The following is a 19,391-nucleotide window of genomic DNA, read 5'->3' as shown; positions in this document are numbered from 1 at the left end:
AAAAAAAAAAAATTCCAGGAATTCATCAGAGCTTTATTTTAAGTCAGCAATCTAGTGTATTCTCAATCATGTGAAACTTCCATCTGTCTGTTAACACTTGTGACGTCATAAAGTCTTGGAAATGAATTAACCCATTGAATGACAATGTAGTTTGTTTTATCATAAAAGCTAACTTCTTTGTTTACGGTGTCGTCTTCACCTCTCTACTCGATAAGTAAAACACAAGAAATAGTAAGCTACAGTTCTTTTCTTAATTACGCGAAGTTGTTAAGCACTAGCGGACGCAGGAGTACACGTAGTCATACCCCCCCCAAAATATAATAATTCTTGTTTTGAAATAGCGCTGTGTCCATCGCAGAATGTGTTGCTCCTCAACGTTTTACAAAGCAGACAGTGCCACTAAGAAAACTGAGGTGGTCTAGTTTTCGAGTTCCTTAAAGTTTTAAAATTAGAGCATTGTCAGTTTTAAGCATGTTGTTACATATAAAAGCTGCACATTTTGTACTTTAGTAAAGTTGCTAATATGTTATTAAACTTATCCAATATATTTATACTCTCTAAAACCTCTGGTATTTATAGTATTAATAGTATTTATTGTATTAAACTTATGTAAACTTTTGCAATCACAATGCTGTTGAGATAATTTTGGGGTGCTAAATGCCAAAAAAATAGCATCCATTTTACTTGTGGTTTAATTTTTAGCTGATCTACTTAATATTAAGAGTTAAGGAATCGTCAGTTTCAAGAATATTGTTGTAGCCTGTATTGCTCTTTTTGTTGCTAGGTGCTAGCCTACTCTTTCAACGCTTTTACATTTTTAGGAAAATAGTTTCTTACCTAAAAAGAAAATGTACTGTTGTCACATAGTTATATTGCCCTCTTCGTTCGTTCGTACGTTTGTTGATATGAAATAGAAACTTTGTAGTCACAAGAATGAAAGGACTTGGAGGCAATTTTTGTCCCACTAAATTTTTCTAAAAATTTGAAAACTGTTTCATAAAGTCGTATCGGGCCTAATTGAGGATTTTTTATATTTCACAATCATAGCCACATGAGAGAATTGTCCATATCCACATTGCTGAAGCAATATGCTCGAAAATAAAACTCATTTAATAATGTACTGTACATTGCACTTATATTTTTTATATCAAATAATAGTTATTAGTACTGAATCCTTAACAGCCTGTTTCACCTCCACGGATCATGCATTGAGCACTTTTTGTAGTAGGCCTATTAATAGTTTTAATTATTTTTTATACTATTTATATAATTATTATTTAGGCCTATATAGTGTCCTATCATAACTTTTCTCATCGGTATCCTAACAAAGGCTACTTGTTGCTGTTCCTTTACAACACATTTTTCAACTATATCTTCTAAGTTTTCAGTAATAAAAACTCATTCAGTGTTTGCGCATTCATGTTCTGAAACATTTAGTATGGTAACCATTTGACATCATGAAATAATACAAGTTTGTTTTTGCACTAAAGCATTTAAAAAAATCTCTCTGATCACAGAACTCCCTCCGTTTAGTTTGTAATGCGACTGCATGTGCTTGATATAATTTGTAAATCAATCCACCATGTGACGCAGCGGAGGAACTGTGATGAGAGTTTTGAGAAATACTGTGTTTACCAGACAAACATTTTTTGAGGTAGGCTATTACTTCTGCATATTTGCCATTTACAAAAATATTTTACACATTTTTCTGAAAATTGTGGTGGAAAAGCAAACAAATGCTATCGTTTTAAAAATTAGCGTCAAAATGTGTAGCCTAGTACCAAACGTAAATACAATTTCAATGACAAATTTAATTGAAAAGGTGAACCCTATGACAGCCGTAACACTGTAAACTTTTTTTTCAGTCATGTTTCGAACTTTATTCTAAGAAATTTGTCTGCTTATTGATGGTGCTCTTTAGTTTGTCTTTAAAACCGTTGTCTTTCTTATGTTAATTTTCTCTGAAATCGATTCCAAACTATTGCAATCTGTCGGATGGAATTTGGAGGTTAGGGAGATTATTCATCTTTTTTAATGAAACTTGCAGTTATATTTTTGAGACAGCTCTGTGACGCACGTGATAGGCTACAAGTGCGTGATACCTGTGTTCATATGATAGGCTTACTAGATGCTAGTTTTCATGACAGGCATGTGATCATGACTTGATCGTGATGGTTTGCGCCACTCCGGATGCAAATTATCGTCGACTCCGTTGTTTCGGGTAGAGAAGTTTAAAAAGAAGTGTAAACTCATTCGTTTATTTTTCCATCTGAAACATTGCAATGACTGAAAAAAGTGACAAGTTGCTTAGTTTTGATATGTGGAGTGTGGACTAATAAGTTTTACAACCATAACTACAGTATTTGAATTTCAAAACTTTAAAGTAGCCTAGTTCATTTTCGTTATTTTGTCCCAGCCGATATTCAACAAAATAGGCTAAAAACTCATCCGCGCGCGATGTGAAACATTACACCAAAATTCAAGGCTAGCTAATAAAATAAGGTTTTGGCATGTTTGTGTTCTTTACGTCACAAAGCAAAGATAACTTGCTGGCAGATTTGGTTTGAAGAGGGGTCGTAAATAATAATCCACTGAGACGTAATCTTTTCATAAACCACTTCCGTTGAAGGCAATAAAACTGCATCGAAAGACGATCTTTTACCCGCTATACGATATATAATTAAATGCACCCGTTAATTGTTGAAATAATAGCGTTTTAATGAGATTTTACGTCAGAATATAACCTTACAACTTGACTTGTGTGTTCCTAAATTCTTCTTAAATTCTTCTTTCAAACAAAATTTATTGCCGTTGGTGACTGCCGATAATTTTGCTTTCGCCGCTTATGGCTATCTTTGTGGCATTAGCATACGCTGTATTGATTCAGGATCTTTTCACAGGGACTGGTTTATGATTCAATCAAGCTTTTAAGAAGCTGATCATAGATTACACGACTTTAGCGCATTGCGCTTTTATATCTTAATCTGACATTTTACGTATAATTTTCGCTCATTCAATGCTCGAAACTCAGTATGCCTCAGTGACATAGCCTATTTGCTTCGTTGAATAAATTTAAGGTTGATATCGTATAACCAGAGCTGTAGAGAGGATAATTTGGGACCGATACCAATGAATTTTTCTGCCCCATTTCAAGACACATTAAAAAAAATACTTTATCCAAAGAATATTCAATGATTTTTTCGAGCTCCTGGGCTCCTTGGGAAGATTACAGGCCCCGGAAATCATCCCGGCCCTGGTCTTAATGTACTCCTAGGGCTGGGTCCCTGTTGAATTCACTGGACACAGTGACATGAGAGCTACCCAATTTTTTTTTCTGAATCCGCTACTGACACCTAATGATATGCCGAGCACCAGTAACAATGCCGGCTACTTGTCGTAGTGAATTAGTCAGTCACTATAGGCAGGTAATTTTCCCGATGTTAACTTTTAAGGCAATAAAAGTTAATAAAACTTATTGAACATGAAGATTAGTTCAAGTAGATCTAATTATTTTAACTAAATTTTAAACGTTTTTGTTTCATATTTTTCTTTTATCAGTGCCAGGGTTAATTGTTTATTGTTTCATTTTTTGGATTGCATCATCCGCAAACAAAAATAAAACTTATTTAAATGGTCACTATTCATTTCATTCTCTAGTAAAAAGATTGAGATTAAAACCAGATTCCGCTGCTATGTCTGTAAAGCAGCGACAATATCTCAGACAGCAAATTAGTCGTTTTTTATATCAATTCAACGCTTAATTAAAAAATTCTGTAGAAAAAACGAGTGATTTACTGTCTGGGATGCTCGGCAACAAGACATTTTGCAGCAGTCAATTTAAGTTCACAATTTGTAGATGCAAATAACCTTGTTTTAGCTAGATGCTGCGGAAAACTTCTCCCCTGCTTTGCCATTTCATTCTTAGGCATTTCGTTTTTCAATTCATTGTGTAGATCAGTTATTTATTTTCAATGTAGATGTAAAATCAATTATTTTTCGTTACTTGAAAAGGGCTAACATGTGTATGGCCGAAAACGTTCGTAGTTTATGTTCACTTTGATGTATCATGTTAAAGGTCGTGTTGAAAAAAGTCACCTCTTTACCAGAATTGTATAATAACAATAATTTTACGGTTTTATTTATTGTCACCCTACAACAGCTATGGTTTTTCAACGACAACGATCGTTTTTAATTTAATATCAAGTTTACGAAATCATCACGTGATTACCCGACTTAATTTCACTGCGTTATGCAAGAAAGAACACAATCGGTACCGTTTTTAAAGTCTTCGGTTTGACCCGACCTGAAATCGATCTCGGATCTACCAGCACCAGAGCCGAAGACGTTAACCAATAACCACTCGGCTACTGAGCTGAGGCTACGACGAATTGTGTTTGGTTTGGTTTGTTGGAGTCACTGTGTCGTTGTTTGGTAAGATTTTTTTCTTTGGCGTGAGGCCGCTGTCATGATAGCTGTCTGTTGAGTTTGTGTGTTGTCATGCGTTGTCACTGTACTACTGTACATTGGCAAAGTTAACAACGACCATGCTGCTAAAATAAGCTTATTGTAAATCAAACTTATGTTTACAAATAAAACAATGCTTTCGCATTGTCGATTGGATGTTCAAAAAGCGTATACAAAAATACAGCTTGAAAGATTGCAAAGTTTACCTCAGCACTTATACACTTCATTTCTATTCATTACTCGTTTACATGTTTACACAAGCTGCCGACGTGGACTGACATGAGCCTTCTAAATCACAATCACTGCCTCACATCAAACAGATAATAAATGCTTATGCAAGCAAACTGGGTAAGAGAGTATTCATTGTTTTTATTGCTCTATTCCCCAGCTAAAGTCAGCGGCATCCATCAAAATCTCGACAAGTAGAATTTGTGTATGATGCGATTAGGAACGCAACAGGCCTATGTAAGGTTGTATTGAAATCTTTAATCATTCTGAAATTCTGAATTCTGTTCTTTGGTTTCATTTTGAAACTCTTTGGTTACTGTATTCTCCGACTTGAAGCGAAGAAATTGAAGAGAAGCGTGCCCAAGGCAGACAAAGATTAACCTACTTAAACCAACAAACCGACAACACCAACATACACCTAATCATCATCATTTTGTTCCTTCCTCGTCTGGAGGGTTGGATACAATGCGCCATTGTTCTCGATCATGAGCTGTGCGTACTGCACATTCATAAGTTAATTTTGTCCATTTTGTGATGTTTGTTGTCCAAATTATTCTTGTCCAAGTCATACACCTAATACACAAAGCAAACAACAGAGAATCTTGGAAACGTTTCATACAAGAAGCAGTCAATGCTTGGAATCAAGTGCGACAATAAAATAAGAAGATTCTCTGACATGCCAATAAATACGCTGTATATTACGGAAGCTATTTTCAGATTAAAGCTTGATGTTTTCCGTGCAGCCTATTTACAGCTGTTAGGCTCCATCGAAAGATGTGCTATACCCTCACTGAGTTAATTTCGGTAGCTTTGATAAGGAAGTTTAGGAGGAATTGTTGGACCTCACTGTCAAGGCTATTGAGATTTACTTTTCCAGAAAATAACTTTGAACTCGGACATGGGATGATTTACGGTTCCAGTAATAAAAGGAAAACAATGCGTTGTTCGTCAGCATTCCCTTATGATATAGCCCCTGGGCAGGCGCGAATCTAAGAGTTTTTTTCGGGGGGAGCCAGAAAATTTGAAAATCAATTAAAAAGAAAGAAAAAGCTAAACAGATATGAGCAATGATACTACGACATATACGATATGCTAGAAAATAGACATTAAAACAACCATTTTCATCAATTGTGATGCCGAGGGACTAATATCAGCTGTTTAGAAGCATATCAAACCATTTGATGCGGAAACATACAATTTTTCACAAAATTTCGGGAGGGGGGCCCGGGCCCCCTGGGCCCCCCCATAAATCCGCGCCTGCCCCTGGGTGACGAACCTTTTTGCGGTCGCGGGCCACTTTGTCAATTACACTTAAGTTATCGAGCCACACAACTTTTTAATCGTAACCTACCATGAAATCTTTTAGAAGCGACTCAAGATATTATTCATGAAAAGTAACAAACGGCAGATGAAAGTAATATAACTCACACAGTTGAAATTATCTTACGCAGAATCGAAACATACAACAGTAAAGAATAAAAACAAATCAACTTGAGCAAAAAGGATAGAGCAACAGTAGGCTACTTGCACTGATAATGAAGACAATTTAATTTTCGAAGCGTTTGCTTTCATATGAGTATAATTTCTTCTTTTTTTACCAGTGAAGGCATAAAACAGCTTTGAGATGTATTTTGTCTTAAAAGCATGAGCGATTGTCAAATTGTTTTGCGGGCCGTACAAAATTCTTTGACGGGCCACATGCGGCCCGCGGGTTGCAGGTTTGTCACCTCTGATGTAGCCTAATGCTGTTCAGTTTAGTTTGTTTTATTTCTTACCGTCACAACGAAAACAATATACCGTAGCCTATGCCAAACATAGCAGTGGTCTAGAAAAAAGTAGATGATACATCGATTCCAAACTCTTTGTTTTTTAAGAGCCAACTCCTTTGCTGTGGTAAAATAACTATTTCTGTTCAACATGGCTTGTGTAAATCCCCTAACAGTTTTTGAAATTTAGAGGTAGCGAGCTTTTCAATGGTGCAGGGTTGAAAACACTCTCTCCGTTTTATTCTTGCTTGAGAACTTTGACCCGATGCAAATGAGGGACCCCCAAACAAGACACTTTCAAACAAAACAAAATTCTAAAGAATATGGGGTGTTTTCTGTGTGTTTGCCTCTCCTAGAAAGGTTCCAGACCCTTAAAATGGTCCTGGGTCTGACAAGTTGGCTACTCCCTGTACTCCATTGTCAACGTTACTGCTCTTGCTGCTAACAAAATTTGTTTGCCAAAATTCGATGACAATTTTAGTAGGCTATAAAATAAATTAAAGCAAGAAGAACGTATAGGCTACATTCACAACTTTAATAGACTAGCCTATATTCTGTTAGCAATTCAAAAAAGAAAATATTAATTGTGTGTTGCAAGGGTTTCGGTTAGTGTAAGAAAACACAAAGAAAATATGAACAGATGATTGGAATTAGCCTACTGCCAGATACCAAATACGGAAGGCATAAAGAATTTGTCTGTAGCCAAACTTCTTTTCGTGACATCGAAAGGCAACCATTTTTTTTAACTGCTGATTGTTCACACAAACACGAAAGGTAGGCTACTGGCTACCGTATATGAAAAAGTTAAGCTATTTGCTGAAACATCTATTAGTCTAATTATTAGGCTGTTGCGACTTCTCGAACAGAAGCTATTGCCTTTTCTATCATGTTTGCATGACACAGTGCCGGTCTTTGGGGTGTGCAAACCGTGCGATCGTACAAGGCCCGCAATTTAGGGGGCCCACAATACTCAGAAAATGCAGTAATTTTGTCATTTCCAATAGAAAAATTCAACATGTGAATTCAACAAAGGAATTAGCAACAAGAAAACATAGAGACTCAACGGGTGCAACCTAATTCGTCTCCTGAACATTTCGTACCCTGAAAAGATCGAGAAAAAAACAACAGAGCCGAAGTCGCTGATCGGAGTTGCCGCAAACATTTCAAAATTTCTTTCGATCTTTTCAGGGGACGAAATAGGTCGAAATTTGATTTTGTTACTCCGATTTCAGGGTACGAAATCGGGGTACAAATTTTTCAGGGGACGAAATAGGTTGCATCCAGACTCAACATAAAGACATAGCTTTATTTCAGAAAGATGCCAAAGAAAGCATGATCTTATCCTTTTGCTATGCCACCGGACAGCACCATTTTACAGTAATATTCATACCCAAATTTTTGTTGAACATGCTCTCAGAACGCCCCAAATTCAAAGTAATTTTTCAAAATTTTCATGTCAGGCTTCGTCCACCACCCCCTCCCCTTTCAAAATACGCTTACTGAATTACGCTACTGAATTGGATCATTGTCATGGGGCCGCAAAGTATATTCCGCACAGGGCCCAAAATACCCTAAGACCGGCACTGCATGACATAACCTAGTCATAGCCTATAAGGTGAAACTGGGGTAGGCAATAACCGGAATGAAAAGCATGACTTGAAATAGGAGTTTTTGTCCGACAATAATTGCATCCTTTCTCATTGTTTGCCTATTGCCTGTGTTGCACGTCATCTTCCTTAGCAGTTCTAAAGCATTTCTTGCATTTTTCAAAATTTTGCGATTACATCTCATTATAAACTTTCAGACTATACAATGATGCTGATCTCTAAAGTCATGTAATAAGCACCATTGCTTGTGGCTTTGGTTGGAATTTAGCTACAGAAATACATAAATGCTCGGGTTTATTTGTACCCAGCAATTAGGCTACATGTGTGCGATTTAGTATATTTTTCATGCTTTCAACACACGGTTTCTTGTAACCTGCAGTAGTTTACAGTAACCTATATCTGATCTAAAAATCGTTTTTACTTTGTAGCTTAGTTTAAAGCAGAGGTTCTTAAACTGGGGTCCGTGGACCCCCAAGGGGTACGCGGACTAGTTTTAGGTGGTCCATGAAGGCCCAATAGAAATCTTAGTGTATAATTTCAAAAGTGGAATAAAGTTTTCAAAAGAAAAAAGATTAAGTTCAAACAACTAAATCTGCATTCGCTATTTCTTAAATTTAACAAAACATAAATTTTGTCACCAATTCATTTTAATTTTATTGCGTTACGTCCAATTCATGCTGATCAAAAAAGTTTCTCGGACTAGGCCACAAAGGGGGTCCACGCAAACCATTTTTTTTTTAAAGGGTCTGCGTTAAAAAAAAGTTTAAGAACCCCTGGTTTAAAGTTTCCAAGGAAAAGTTTTCAAAAAACATTGTGACGTCAAAGACTCAAAAGATAACCCATGTTGTTTTTTGCGAAGTTGTCATTCTCTTGCTTAAAAGTTCACATTCACATCTGATCAAATCAGTTAGTCAGTTTGTTAACGTGTTGGGAAAGAGTGATTGAAGACCTGGTGCAAAAACAAAGTTGATTATTATATTTAACCAACTTCTATTGTTATTATGTCATTGTGATAAGAATTCTAACTCTGCAATATATTGTATTACGAAAACTGCTTCATACTAATTTAAGCTACGGCTCAAGCAGTTGAGAGAATAGTTTGGGCCTGGTGCCAATGAAGTCCTCGACCCCAAATTAAGACATTTCTATTCAATTCAATTTATTTTTCTTTGTCAGAATGCAAAAGAAATGATATTGTGAAAAAGAAATACAGTAACAGAACAAACAAAAGGAAAAGGTGGCAAAACCTTAATGGTTTAAGACGTGCATGAAAGGATCTAATATTGCTGTATATGCATCGATAAATATAGTTAAGCACCAGGGTTGCATTCCTGGGGGGGCTCGGAGGGGCTCAGCACCCCGAAATACGAAAAGGCTTGATGTAGGGGGGGCTCAGGGGGGGCTCGTTCAAGCTTCCATTTTTCAGCTTTTCTGGCTGAACAACAACTTCTCGACTGAACAAGTAACACTTTAACAGCTTTCTCACAACAGAACTGCAAAAAAAACACGAACATAAGTTGATAGCAATCGCCAATTATCACTTTTGTCAGAAACTCTCCAGACTGGGAATATCAACTTCGTAGTAGCTAATATCGTCATGTCAAATAGGGCAGGTCGATTTTAAAATTTGATGTGGAATAAAGTACCAGTAGTTGCCAATAGGTGAAAAACATCTTTTGCAAGTAAAAAAAATTAGTCAAGTGCAGCGATCGCTTGCGGAAATACGATTAAATTCTTAAAAATTCTTCCCCGCGTTTTTTTTCAAAAACGCTGATTTGTAGCGCCGTTAGCGGAAGTTGATGTGACAACCGCACACGCGCGATCACTTTTTCCATGCAATGAATGATGTAGGTCTATCTAATCGTAGTAAGTTAGCGGGATTTGTTAGCTCAACAGTGAAAACGTTGTTGCTTAGCGCGAATTGAAATTAAGCACTTAATTCAGTGATACTCTGTAATGCTTTTTATAAGGCTGACGCGTCTCTATATACTTAGGCTATCCATTAGATTGAGTATTTAGCATATCATTACGCCTGAAAGGATGATGAATTTTCATTGTTTTTAACTTTACAAAATGTAATTCTCCCATAATATTTGCGTTTCTTAGGAAGCTCACTTGTTTTGAGCAAAAGTTGTTGATGGATCGTTTTCTAAGCAATGACCCAACCGCAGCCCTTCACCAGTGATCCTGTTCTATAGTGATTGATGGCTCAATTTTCTCCGTTGTAGCAAAACTTTGCATTATGACGTAAATTCGTGTGATTTCATCAACAATAACTTTTAAAGAAATAGCTTCAGTTTCAAGTTGTTGCTGTGAAGTAACAACCATTTATTATCTCCGCAGTTGACCTCCATGACGAGATCATAACATGATTTCACCTTTGCTGTTCTACAATCGCAAACATACTGTTGGAATTTGCCAATTTTAAATTACGTAATTGCTTGCTTTTTCTTTTATTTTAAAAATGCTTTATATACCTCTGCACAAACAAGTTTCACACATAAAATAACCATTACGATAATTCTTATATACAAGTTCTAAAACTCTATTCTAAAAAATGCGAGTTAAAAAACTTGGTGTTCTAAATTCAGCAATTCGAATTCACGAATAAAATAGTTCTTTGAGACTCTGTGCCATCGAAGGTTTGTTAGGCCAGCAGAGTATCTGCTGTCAGTCAGGGGAAATAAACATTTTAATAATATATAAAAACTAGAAAGTGCTTGCAAACAGCATTGGAAATCTACGTCTTATAGATATAGCCTAATAGATCGTTTTGAGCAATGATTTGAAAAGCCAGTGAGTCAGTTGATCTAAATAAAGCTTTTTCAAACCTTATTTAATTTCAGCTAGTATGTAATAAACTTTCTTGTTTACAAACTCTTATTGAAACATGCCAAAAGAAAAACCGCGTTTAACACGACAACAAAGTGATCAGCATTATGGAGGAGGCCCATTGCAAACTTGCCAAAACGGAACCTAGCACTTATAAACAACTAATTCAATATTATTACCCCCTTAACAATGCAAAAGTTGAAAAAAACATTTGGGATATCGTCTTGCACATCAGCGAGGATTTAATTAGCATCTGGAAGGCAGTAAATCCTTGCCTACGTTTGATTTCTGATAAAGCCATCAACAGAAAAATTAAAGATTTATTGAAATTGGTCAAGGATATAAACCGTAAACACGCAAAAGGCTGAGCGAAAGCTAATCTGGACAGCAAATTAAACAAACTTTTTGATATATCTGCATGTACTTGTTTGCTGGAAGTTGTGGCATGCAGCGATACTCGAATCAACTGCAAGCTCTTGGATTGCAAGAAAGAGCACATTCTCTGTGTATGCTCTGCAAATGCCAAAGTTCCATTGGAAGAAAGAGCTTATCTGAGGGATCAAAGACTAAAAATTGGCCCTAAAGGTATCTTTCAAATGTCATTGGTTGATCGATCAGCAGCTACGAAAGCACAAAATGTTGAAAAACGGTTACAAAAACTTTCCCATGACTTTCACGAGGAGGAAGGCGACATACCTGGACCATCAGGACTACCCGTACGGACAAGTAGCTCAAGCACGTCAAGTTCAGAGTCAGACAAGGTAAGCACGATTTATTTAGTCGATTGAAAGTGATAGGCTACATATGAATTGGTACCATGAAAAAAATCAACATATGCGTCATATCAAGTTAATGTTATTTAATAAGCTCAGTGCACTAGGAGCAAAAATTACCTAAAAAGTAATATACTGATACTATTTTACCTTTGTTTGCCATAAATCCCTGATGTTTGGGTGTTTATAATTTAACATTAGATTTGTATCACAGATTTAGTGTTAAGTTACTTTTTTTAATGTCATCATGTTTTATATTAGGACGAGCACAAGTGGGACCCTGTGCCGGCCTGCGAATACAGCACCGTAAAATTTCCTTTTTTTGCTTTAGAACTTGTGAGGAGTGACAGTTCATCATCGCTTGGTGCAGCACTTGGCAATGCATTATTACATGACATAAAACATCTTTTGAGACCGGAAGTTGATCTCCGTCACATTATTATGGATAAGTCCAAACTGGATCGAGCCAAAGCAAAAATCAAAGTTATCGGCGAAAAAATACAGACAGCAGCAAAATCTAAACTGTTTTGTCTTGGCGTCGATAGTAAAATTGATGAAAACACCCTCACATATTCCGAACTTCTTTCCGATAATGGTGAGACAGTAGCCTACTACGAAAAACCAGAAAAACTGAGCATCATCTCACATTCACGTTTGAAAATGGAAAATCATTTGGTAAATATCTGACCCATAGGTCAATACCAGCTGCAGGAGCGACTGGTCATGTTCTTGCGAACGAAACATTAAGCGTGATAAAAGAATATGACAGCTGTGAGACCATCAAGGCAATACTTGTAGACAATACATCTGTCAACACTGGATGGAAAGGAGGTTTGGTTGTAAAGCTGGAGGAATTATTGAACCGGAGACTTCACACAGTTGGATGTGCTTTGCACCAAAATGAACTTCCATTAAAAACCTTGTTTAAAAAACTTGATGGAGGAACAACTGGTCCACGAAGTTTCAGCAGAGTAATTGGAAAAAAGTGCAAAGAGAACATTCATGAACTTCTTCAAGTATCATTCAAAACGATTGATACTCCTATACAAGAACATTATATTTCTGCTGCAGTATTGGACGACAGCTGCGATCAGAGACTTCTATACGAATACTGCAAAGGTATTGGGTCAGGTAGGATTGACGATCGATGGGCTGCTTGGAAAATTGGCCCTTTAAATCATGCTCGATGGCTAACTCTTGCTATTCGAATACTTTGCCTATACTCGCGGGAACTACAACCGACACTAACCTTAACAAAGTTAGTTCATTTTATTGTCCAAGTCTATGCACGTGCATGGTTTGAAATCAAGTACGTCATCCTCCAAGTTTCATGAATCACCAAAAATTCTCTTCAGGTCCATAAAAAGACTTAGAACTCTTGCATTTGATGATATTAAAAAAATTGTGCAGGAAAATCTTCAGGGAAATGCTTTTTGTCTTTTGCCTGATAACTTCGTTTACGCAATGATTAAAGATGAGCAAGTGTCAGTGCGGAACATTGCCTTGAAGCTTATTCTTGCATCTAGAAAAAGGTACCTAAGTCATATATTTTAGAAACTGTCAAAAGTCAATTTCTTACTTTTAATACATATGCCGATAATGTTTACTTTTTGTGTGATATCTTGCTAACCTGATAACGTTATTTCAATACAGATTATACTTATTAGCCTATAGCAGCCGCTAACTTATTTTTATACTTTTCTAGCGAGCACAGGGCAGCGAAAAAGATTCCAATGGTCAACTGGAATGCAAACGAGTGGCAAGAGTTAGTGGACATCAGCGATCTTGAAGGCGCAAATCCACCACTGACACAAGAAGTTTCAAACGAGGACCTTCAATCATTTGTTGACAACGATCGGAAACCGAACATTCCTGATGTACCTTCACATTCGCAAAGTGTGGAGAGATGCGTAAAACTGGTTTCGGAAGCTTCACAAGTTTCCTACGGTTTCAAAAGTCGTCACAAAACAATTGTTGCCAAAGTTCTCAGCAGAAATATGCGCCCGCCGTTTCCGTCTAAAGGTCACTATCGTCACTCTTACGACGAATTGCAGTCCGAGCTGTAGCTCAACCAACCAATTTGTCTTTACTCACTGTTGTTCGCGTATACTGAATATTTGTTTCATTTTTATTAAGTTTTTACTTCGAAGAATACGCCTGAGCATATAAGTTTTCATTTTGAGTGCCTGAGTGATTGAGTCCAAGCAGTTTAAACAAAAAATAAGCAGCCATTTTCGAACTTGATTTTGCGCCATCTAGCGGTAATCCAATTTTATTTCAAAAATCGAAAAAAATTCAAATGAATTTCCGCAAGCCGTTTCTCGTCAGGTATGATTGATATTTCACAGAAGTGAGTTTTTCAGCTAAATCTAACTACCGGTACATTATTCACTTCGATATTCCAAAAAAAGTATAAAATCGACCTGCCCTAATGTCAAATGGACTGTTAATTCTCTACTTCAAATAAAAAAAAGCTATTCAAGAAGGAAAGTATTCGTTTGATGAAGTTGTTAACTTGAGTCCCGGAAGTACAAAAAACTACTCCTTTAAAAGCACAACATTGGACCAGTTCAAAGCTCGACGAAGAGACTACCCTTCTTTTGATCGTAATCGGTTTATTCAAGCTTTGGTTGACAACATTGGAAGCAGGATGGTGGACACCAACAATAAAAATTCTGTGAAGAGCTTGAAAATTATTGTACCAGAGTTATGGAGTTATGGCCTGCTGCAGTCGAAGTTCCATGGCAAGAAGGGGAGCAGAGATTACGAAAAATAGAGGAGAGATTTCATGTCATCACTCCTATTTCCGATTTTCGATTGTATGTTGACAATCCTTGTCATATACCAGATACGATGAAGTTGCTCAAGAACGTAGTAGCCTACTAAACATGATTGCTATAAGTTCTGCTGAAGCCGAACGTGGATTTTCACAAATGAACTTGGTCATCCCACCGCTACGATCACGGCTGACCATATCACTTGTTTCAGCATTATTGTTCATCAGTATCAATGGACCACCTCCTCATTTATGGAATGGCACTGCGGCAACTCAGAAGTGGTTGCAGACTCATCGGTCGGCTGTGGATATTCAAGTTAAGCATTCTAAGCTGCCCACATTGAATGAACTCAGATCTCTGCAAAAACTGTTTTCTGGCTAAAATCAACGACTGTCGTGGTGCTTTTAACTTAGCACATACAACCAAAGACCTGGCAGACAGGCTATTTGTTTTGTGTAATCTCGTTTGCACCAACTTGGAATATGTTTTTGCTGTAATTGGAGTTTTTTAAACTGTTCGTTAATAACTAAATGAGATTTTAGTGTAACTGTCACATTGGCAGCTTATTGGTTTTTATATAGCAAATCTGCAACCACAAGCGCTCATTTCAAGAATTACATTTCCTTACTTTCCTATTGCAGTCAATGTTTTGCAAGTGTGCTTAGGATTGGCTCATACAAATAAGTTTACAATTGAGTTAAGAGATTGGAATTAGCTCATGCAAATCGAGTTTCAAGTGTAGGCCTACGCAGTAAAAAAAAGCAAAAGAGATTGCAGGGTAGCAACCAAGCCAAATTTCAAACTTATAATTTTATATCGGATTCAACCACGTTTTCACGTTTTGTTGCTTCTACCTTTTTCTGTACTTCAAGCTATGTTTTAGCATGGGTTGTTTTTCGACATGATGTTCAGAAGTAAAAACATACTGAACAGTGTTTCCTTTTAAAAAAGGTGAACATTGTTGGCTAACCTACACTGATTACTTCCCAGTCAGCAAAGGTTCGTGGGGCCCACTTGGGCTGCATATGGGTTACCCATATTGTACTGCGTGGGCCCCAGTACCTATGTGTCCACGGTTTGCAGAAATGTCCCAAGTGGGCAGCCCACCTACGCAGTGACGTGCGGTGAGGTTCCTAGATGGTGAGGCACTACTTTTTTCAAGTCACTTTTACAATAAAATTTTTTAACAACAAAAACGGTGTCATAACTTACTAATCAAAAAAATTAGCAGCATGCTTTCACATTTATTAAAAATAAAATCCATGCGCCTATCCTTTTGGACTAAAACATCTGTGACTTTGTTGTAGAGACCCTTCTTTACTCCAAACATTATCACTATATATTGAAAATAAAAGACGGGAAAGCAGAAAAGGCAATTTTTAAAGCATAGCCACACAGCCACTTCTTTTTTGAGTACCAATCTCTTTGAAAGTTGCAAGTTATTTTTTTTTTGTTCAGTCGTCTGATGCAAACCTTATAAATTTGGAACAGGTCTTCCTTTATTTATGACTTCAACTTTGGATTGAAAGTTTAGTTTTTAAAAATCTCTCAGATTTGATACTAAATCTTCCTCCATTTTATTTACATTTTATAAGAAACGATCCTTTACGCTGCAAGAAGTCACATACCACGTAGGCTCGCGGGCACTCCAGCTTGACGAAAAAGGTTTCATAGCTGTGACGTCACATTTGAGGCGCGCCTCAAATCGTAGCTAAATCGTTCATGATGATTTCTGGCGACTTTGCGAAAGAAAAAGGCACGCATAGTGCAGTGTGTGGAAGTTTTCTGATCTGAAGTGAGGCAAAGCTGGCGTTGCCTCTCCTTGCGTATTTCAACGATTTTGACCACATGAACGCTCGATAGGAATATCGCCACAGAAACAGAAACAAATTAAAACACAGTTTGGGTGTAGAAACGTAAAATTTGGGGGAAAGGGGGCACGACTACAGCAATTTACACAAACTAAAGCACCTAAAAACGTGCAATATTTACTACTTTTTAACAAAAAATATTTATTCTGTGATAACCATTTCTTTGATATAACTTTTGCTTTGCCAGATGTTGGCAGGTGAGGCACTGCCTCACCTGCCTCCCCTGACTGCACGTCCCTGCACCTACGTCTAATGGGTGGGCAGCCTACCATAAAACCATTATTAAAATGTAAACCGCCGTCGCATTGTATCGTTGTATATATTCAATTTTTATGATTATTGCACTTTAATATAGCATAATGGACCGGTGCAAACGTATATTTTATAATTTTTCATCATGGTGGGTAGCCCACTTCATGCCCACAGAAAGCCCAGAAAGTTTATTTCAAGAAATAAAAATAAATTCCCAGATACATTTTCATGATATGATAACATTATTAAGATAAATTCAATAAAAGATGTCGGGAATCGGTTGTAAAGAAAAAAATATGAAGTAGGCCGCGCACTTGGGGCCTAATCGGAAACATCAGATAAACTCACCTTAAGCCCACAAGCCCACGAATGCCCATGAAAATCCCACGTGGGCCCCACGAACCCTTGCTGACTGGGTTATACATACTTTGTCTATAACAACACAGCTAAATGTTAGAGCCCCCCCATAAACAAATTTAGGAATGCACCCCTGTTAAGCACGGCCACCAAACCTGATACTTTAAAACAAATAGAACATACTACGTTCAAACTTCAAAGAATACGAAAGGGTTTTTTCAAGTTCCCGGCGTCTTGGAATGGTTACGGGCTCCTAAAATCATCCCGGTACCCGGGTCCAAGTCCAAATATACCCCTTGTCAACACTCAACACTACTGAATCTACAATAGCCTACCACGTACTATACTTCGTATTTGCTCAAATCTAATAGACAAACTGGCATTTTAAGAAATTGGAGGAAAAATTAATGTGTGCCACTGTGTGAATGTGTTTAGCCATTTAAAAAGTAATAAGTTTAGCCATAGGTCTATTTGGTACAATAAAACTTCAAATACAAGTTGTTAATTTTTGGTCAAATATCATAGGACTGTGGTATAAAGAAGGGTGCCCCCCGAGGTGTGTATGACATCATAAATATGCCAACAAAAGATAGGTATTGTATTATTACACAATTCATTAATAACATTTAGGCAAGAATATTTGTTTGGTCATAACTACTGTAGTGCTTTTCGCAGACTCAACAGTTTGCTGGTTCATTCATAATTCAAAGGTAGGCCTGCAATTAGATGAAGTCCACCGTTTAAATAGTCAAGTGTAGAACGAGGTAAGAAGTAGTAAACTCTAAACCTAAATGAGTCATCACTCATCAGTCACCGCAATTGATGATTTTTACGAACTCAGAAATTGTTGAACACAGGTTTAGTGCTGTGTGAGGTTTTCGAAGTACATTATGGTTGAACAAAATGTTTTGTGCTTCTGGAGGCTAATACCGCATGTAGGCTATGTCTGCTGAAAACCATAGATCAACCGATTTTAGTAATTGTCTAAATGTCATCATTACAAGTCAATCAATTTATTTATTCATTACAAACCATAGCGAAGAAAACGAGAAAAGTGATATAAATTGACTCAATGCAGCTTACAAGTTCTGTATTGACAGGTAGACAATGAAACGACCCTGCAGTTCACTGGTTGTTGCTATTTATAATTAGTTATTGTATAAAAAAATCCATTAGGTTGAGAATAATAGACTGCTCAAAAGTGTGAGAAAGGGAAGCAGCTGTCACATCTGGTTTACCTGTAGGCCTAGTAAGATTGCCAAACCTTGGAATCTTCAGTCAAGTGCCCAAAGGTTTAAAAATCCTGACTTCTCAGTAAGGTATAGGGCTATTAAGCTACATAATGATTTCTTATTAGTAATTATCGAGCAGTTCTAATTTGACATTTAGGTACATACAAAGTCCATCTGGAAGTTATCAAACATAGTAGCTTATTTGGCAACCCTGAAAATTTCTGACCTGAGATTTCAACGTGAGACCGCGACACGAACCATAAGAAAATGAAACATGGCTGATTAAACTGGGATGCGATTGGGGGTTTGGTGGCCTCTTGCAACGCTGATACTGCTTAAAGAAATTCATCATCAGGTTGGGGCCGGCGATTCCGTGCGGTCTTGAAAAGAAGATGTTGGATGTTTTCACGTAGTAAACAAAAAAGATGCTAACGTACGGTACCAATAATCCACATCCCAAAGTAAGGTAACCTAAGTTAAATCGATGCCTCTAAATACCCATTGTCAGGCATTATGAAGGGCCCCCCGACGTGGAAAAAATGTGATTTTTTTTCTTTCAGCCTTTGAAGTTTCTACAAAATGCTGTGCAGTGCTGGATTAATGCTACAGTATACGTAGAGGTGGTTTTTCGCGCCGCCGGCGCAAAAAAATTTTTGCACTGGGGACCCCGCCATCAGCTAAATCCGGCCCTGCTTGTTTATTCTACATTTGGATTAAAACTATGTTTCGACTCAGGTCATATCACACCAAGATGGCAAGATGGTTCATGTGTTGGAGTGAACAATTGAATGAATTATATTAATGCATGAGGGCGCTAAAGAGGTGCTATATGGAATTCGTTTTGTTCTTCAGTTGGTTGCGCAACTTTTCGCAGTTATTGCGAAACACGTATTGGCGACTAATTTGCAAGCTTGTCGACGCTGTGTAAATGTTTACTACCAGTTTAGGAGATAAAGCGCGGTCTTGGAACCTTTTCTCGCTGTTTTTCAACCGTTGTATTCAATGCAACGCAAAAACCGTAAAAAATATATTGGAGATTAGAAAGTTAGGAATTGTTTGTGAATATTGTTTGTACAGTCAATGCAAAGGCAGTTTAGAAGTATATTATGGCAGAAATCTGAGGAAATTATCGAAGCTAACAGCTTTGTTCAAGATAGGCCACAAGGAGGTTGCAAGATCAAAATAATTTCAGGTCAGAAACTCGTTCCATGCCAACAGATGCAGCTCATTTC

This window comes from Aplidium turbinatum, chromosome 2 (assembly GCF_918807975.1).
Source record: "Aplidium turbinatum chromosome 2, kaAplTurb1.1, whole genome shotgun sequence".
Lineage (NCBI taxonomy): Eukaryota > Metazoa > Chordata > Ascidiacea > Aplousobranchia > Polyclinidae > Aplidium > Aplidium turbinatum.
Note: the sequence above shows the minus strand (reverse complement) of the source record.